This window comes from Myiozetetes cayanensis, unplaced genomic scaffold (genome assembly GCF_022539395.1).
Source record: "Myiozetetes cayanensis isolate MyiCay16 unplaced genomic scaffold, myiCay2020 scf9, whole genome shotgun sequence".
NCBI lineage: Eukaryota > Metazoa > Chordata > Aves > Passeriformes > Tyrannidae > Myiozetetes > Myiozetetes cayanensis.
The window spans coordinates 19,551,839-19,557,667 of NW_026088185.1; the positions used below are offsets into that span (position 1 = coordinate 19,551,839).

At 35.2% G+C, this 5,829-nt stretch overlaps 1 long non-coding RNA gene across 1 annotated transcript; it reads left to right on the plus strand.

Annotated features, from left to right (window-relative positions):
- Positions 1-312: 312 nt before the first annotated feature.
- Positions 313-5,514, plus strand: LOC126652533 (uncharacterized). The gene is made up of 3 exons (XR_007632001.1): positions 313-476; positions 4,260-4,397; positions 5,408-5,514. It is a non-coding gene; the product is annotated as an uncharacterized LOC126652533 (long non-coding RNA).
- Positions 5,515-5,829: the final 315 nt, after the last annotated feature.

Sequence of the window (5,829 nt, forward strand, 5' to 3'; positions counted from 1 at the left end):
GTTTCAAATTCAAGCACTCAGATGTTAGCAAATGGTAAAATTAAGGTTGTCTATTTGACCTTACTTTATGACCCGGTGAATTATGATTACTTTTTAGAAACTGTGATTGCATAATAATGAATCAATAATATAGCAGGTATTAGTAAATACAGTAATACATATACAAACATTTGGATAGAGACAGTAAAGGTACAGGTGGTGCAGAACTTCATTCATTAGTCATCTTTTCTGTGTAGCCAGGTCTCCATATCAAAAAAAAAACAATGCTATGTAATTTTTCTCTTTTGTAGGTGATGATGGAATTTGTAGCTGGCTAAAGAAAATGCTTTGTTTGATGGAGTACTGCAGTACTCTTGAAATGTCATCACAGAACATAAATGTCTGGACACCTAATCCCAACCTCTCCTAATTGGTTGGAAGGTATTTGGAAGAAGTTTATAAAGCTGAGTTTTCTTACACAGGCATTCACAAATAAGGTAAATTATCCCTGTTTAATTTTTTTACCCTCAATTTCCTGTCTTGACATCTATAGTGCACGTACACTTTCATTAAAAATTAAAAAAATAGGATACAGAATCAAAGAATTGTTAGGGTTGGAAGGGACCTCTGGAGATCATCTGGTCCAACCCGCTGCCAAGGCAGGGTCATCTAGAGCAAGCAACACGAAACACCCTCTTCAGAGAGGGTGACTTCACGACCTCCCTGGGCAGCCTGTCCCAGTGCTCTGACACCCTCAATGTAAAGAAGTTCTTCCTCATGTTGAAGTGGAACTTCTTGTGTTTTAGTTTATGGCCATTGCTCCTTGTCCTTTCACTGGGCACCACTGAAAAGAGCCTGACACCCTCCTCTTGGCACCCACCTTTGAGATACTGCTGCATTCCGCAGTACGTTAGTTTATAACATTAGTATTTTTAAATATAGTTTGCCCTACATTATAGAACATACAAATGTTCATATCACGATACATCCAGAAACATGTAAAGGTATTATTCTTGGTTGTTGTCTTAATACCTCACTTTGAAGAAAACAATTTAGACTTCATATTCTGGCCCAAGAAGCTGAGTCCATGCTGTTTCTGTTTTATGGCATGCTGTAGGCATGGATAGCTGCCAGAGCCTGTTAAAGCAACTTTTCATTACCTTTTCTCCAGGTTCTTAAAACTCACTGCTCACCATGGCAAAATACCTTTCTCAGTCAAAGCCACCAAGACTCAATCTGTAGCCTTCAGTGCAGGAGTACTGAAGTCATACCAAGTTAGAACAGCAGGGCATAATAAAGAAAAAGAGATTTTAAACCAGTATATGACACTATGCATATGCTATTTCCTCTCTAATATTGCTTTGTGAAATGCTGTACAAAACCTCTTAAGACTGGAACTGCAAAAATTATTTTTTGTGTTCATCTATATAAGCAGAATTCATAACTATCTATTTCCTCCTTTTTATCTACTATCCTATAGAGGTTTTAACTGTGATCACAGAAAGAAAGCATATTTTAAGGGGTAAGAGACTATTTCATATAGATTTGTTATTTTTCTTGTTACAATATGTGCACTAGTGTTACAATTAATATGACATAATCTAATTTACCAAGCAGTACATTGAAGTACTATTCCCTCATGGTTCAGCTGTACCTCCATTGCCCTGTAAAGTTTTTAACCATTTCATCTTTTGTACTGAATTTTTTTTTTTTTTGAGAGGTGACTTTCTTGTCACCTCTTTTTTTTTTGTATTTGGTTGAGGTTTGTTTTTTTTCTTCCCCTATAATAAGGATGACTGAAAAAACTGCCTTCTTTTCAGTTTGGAATACGCAGTTTCTGTGGGGAAGGGATCGCTCTTTCATAGATATCTACTGTGATAGAACATTATTCCTTTTCAGCATCATACATTTTATCACATGAATCATTTTATCAGCCTAAAAGTAATTTTAAATGGCTACTGACAGAGATGGTTACAGTGCTGAGAGACAGAAGTTTTTTTTTTTAGTTTTTTAAAATTTAAACAGATTATGAAATTTTGAAAATCATCTGCTGCCGATGTATAGTAGATTTTTTTCACATCTCTTTTAAATAAAATTGTAGTGTGCTTAGTTAATGAAATCCAGATTCAAGGTAAATGTGAAGACTTTATCTCTCTTACTCTCTCACACCCTACTCTACGAGAGGGGAGGTGAGGAAGCTGTAGGAATTAGGTCCATGGCGAGGTAAGACAGAGTTTTTCACCTCTTTTCCTGTAGCAGTGCAGTACACAGCTGTCTTATTTTTTTAAGGACTATATTGAAAATTTCAGATCTTTCATGGTTAACTTGTCATTTACTGTTTTAGAAAGCCCAAAATAAGGTCAGTCTGATTATGTTTCCAAGCCCATTTTTAACACTCTGAAACATTTAAAAATGCTTTTCATCTCAAAATCATTAAATGTAATCCACATACAAGGTGAAATGCTGTTAGTGAATGCCAATGAAAGTCATCCAAAGTTTTAAACTTAGGTGCCTCTTAAGAGATGAAAGCATGAAATGAGACAAAGGTTTTAATCTGTCTCTTTCTTTTTTTGTGTTTTCCTGTTTTTGTGAGTGTACCCAGGGTAGTTAATGTTTTTGCAATTATACCTAACAGCTGGAGGTATACTTGACTGAAATGACCAAAATCTTTTATAAGTAGTTCTGATAATTATCCTGCATTTTGAAAATAAGGCCTGAACTGTAATTATTTATAGGAGGGATATTTCAAGAAATATTCTGTGTTAGAATAAGGCAGATCCTTAGTATGGTTTTATTGTCTACCCTGAGCACTGTCATTTAAGGTAACTAGTGTAGGTCTGCCTATTGATATGTAAGAAGGAGATGAATGCTTAACAGAAGGCATAGAAGTTATGTACACTTTTTGAAGTAATCAAGCATTTGCTTTCAGCAAGTCCCTCTCCTAGGAGGAGTCCAGCTGTATAGTAGAAGTATTATTTAGGTCCCTCTATAGTTTTGAGGATGCCTCTGGCTCTACAAAGACTCCAAGGAGATTAGATGATATGCTGCATGTCTAAAAACAATTTAAATAGCTCTAAGTAAGTCTTTGTGCCAATTATGTTAATGAAGCTGCAAAAGGACTGCAAATTTAGAAGTCCTCTAAAGTCCAGTGCTGGCCTAGCCTTTAAATCATGCTCTTTAATCTCGCTAATTGGTGCTTTTGAGTATAGGAGAATACATGAACCCTGCTGTGTTCTAAAAGCAGTAGAGCGTCTTCACTAGCCAGCAATACCCAGTGAAAATAGAGTTCTCAGACTACCAAGTCTCCTGTAGTAAATAATGATGTGGAATAATTTCATTTCACTGCTACCTGTCAGTGCAGTTGTGCTTGTTGAACAGTGCTTGGCTGCACCTGTGCTGGTAATGGAACAGCTCTGATCTCCATGACTGTAAGGTTCCTGTCCTAGGCATGGCTAAATATCCTGTCCATGAGACAGTACCTAGGTGTAGCCAGAAATTCTTGTCTCACTGACAGAATAGGGGGTTCGGTGCCATGATTCCTCTTAAGAGCCATCAAGCCTCTCCTCACAGAATGAGAGTTTTACAGACTGATGACCAGTTATTTAAACTCAGGTATTGAAACTTAGATAGCACAGATGATTACTTAAAGTTTTTAAACTTAGATTAACAACTTTCTCTCACAAAAGTATGGTTCTAATGGATGTTAGTTCTTTTAAAACCATAAAGACCAGTTCCTTGGCTGCAGTGATTTTGTATGGTTTCACCAAAATGCATAAGGCTTTTTGGCAGCTAAGGAATTACTATCAATTTAGTATTTAATTTAGAGAATATCAGTAAGGTTGCTACTTTCTAGCTACAGATTTTATGCCAATATCACTTCCAGCTGCTATATGCATTCTTTTCACAGTGTGACTTCTGTAGTGGTAATACATGTATACATTAGGGTGACTCAGGCATATGCCATTACCCATCTCTTTTGCCTTGCTTGGAAAAGGGAGTTCCAGCCAGTGAATTCCAGCCTTATCTTGTCTCTGATTGCTTCTGCTCTAAGCTTCTGGACCAAGTTCTGAATAACTTTTCTACTTAATTTTTTTTTTTCAGATAATTTTCATTCTTCTGTAATTTTTTATTGGCTATTAGTTTTTTAGAATAGGTTTATAGGGTGTCATCCTTATGATTTGTATAAGAACACCAAGACAGTATAATGGGGGTTGTGCTTCAAAGAAAGAATTATGTAATATAATTTAATTTTTCCTTAACATTCACCCTCACTACTGGAGGAAGAAAAAAGGCTACTTGCTGAGAGAAGAGAATGCAAAGCTAATGAATCCACTGGAGAAAGGCTCTGCTCTTCTGTGTCCATCCCATGCTAAGCAGAATCTCAGTCATGGAATATCAAAAGAGATTTACCCTGTATGGTATGTCATTTATGTATGTTGAATTTAAATAATATTTCCTCTGGGAATAAAAAATTTCTTATAGTCTTGCTTTTTTTCTACTATTTCATCAAAGCCTTTATTTCAGTCATCTCTAGTTGGCCAAAACCACACTTTCTGTAACTCATTTTCTGTTTTGCTTAGGAGAAGCTAAAAGGTCTGTAGATATCTGTAAGGACATCTTCAGAGGCATTAATTTCTTGGTGTAAATGAGTTTTTAGTATCATAACTGATATTTGTCACTCCTCTAAAATTGTTCTATATACAAGTTTGAATTCATCAGAATATGCAAAAGGATGGAAAATGGCACAGGTACAACTGTTGCAATCATATTACCTTTTCATTTGAATAATTAACTTATATTTGATCACATCTACATATGTGCACATAAACAAATACTCACCATTTCCCCCCTAAGGTCACTTCTCTTTCCTAACTAATACAATCAAATGCAATCTTATATCTAATAAGAACTTTTGAGAAATGGGGGAGATTTAAAAGTTTGGTTCATGTAGAAGTCTAAATGTTCCGGACAAATTCCACTGATTTTCTTCAGGCATGCATTTTCTGAGATTTTTTTGTTGTCTCAGCAGGAATTTTGTTGATGTTATTTTTAGTTGTGTTATCTACTCAAAAAAACAAACAAAGTAATTTAGCTCTATTTACTCTCTTGGGTTTTAAAAAATAATTTATCATGGTTACAAGCAAGTGGAGTGTGAAATAAGAGAGAGATATCTTGCAAAAATAATTCTAAAATATTCACATTTGGCTGTAGGCTAATACTTTTTAATAAACTTCTCAAATAAAGTGGTATTGGAGTGCCTTGTATTGGATAGGCTTTTCTTCTGACAACATTCATTTTAAGGAGTCTTTCTATATTTCTCTATTTCATGATAATACTCTGAAGTAGTATACTCTTTAAGTATTCTTGTGGAAGAAATACTATGTGTAGCTTTTCTCTTGTGTGATACTTTACCATTGTTTCTGTGCAGGTATGGAGGAGTGACATGGATGTCCCACTTACCCACAATCTTGTTGCCTTGGGCAGTGAGTTGCAGTGCAGTAGGTATTCTGTTCTAGAACTCCGCACAATAATTTCTTAAATATTTTAACATCAGCCTATCTTTCCTGCAAATTATTCCAAACACCTGTCTGTGTCAGATACTTCAGGAATTATTTTAAAAACTGTATTTTTATTATCCTTCCTTTTCACTCACACTTCAGTTGAAAATAGTTATTGCATGAAGAATTTCATACACTATTTTAGGAAAATCATGTGTATAAATTCATATTGAAAAAATTTCACAAAGTACTTTTTTGTAAAGTGCTTTTTTATTATGCATTGTCAACAGTTAAATGATATGTTGCTGTTTCATGCAAGCTGGAGTAGTGTTAAGAGAGCAAATGTTAATCC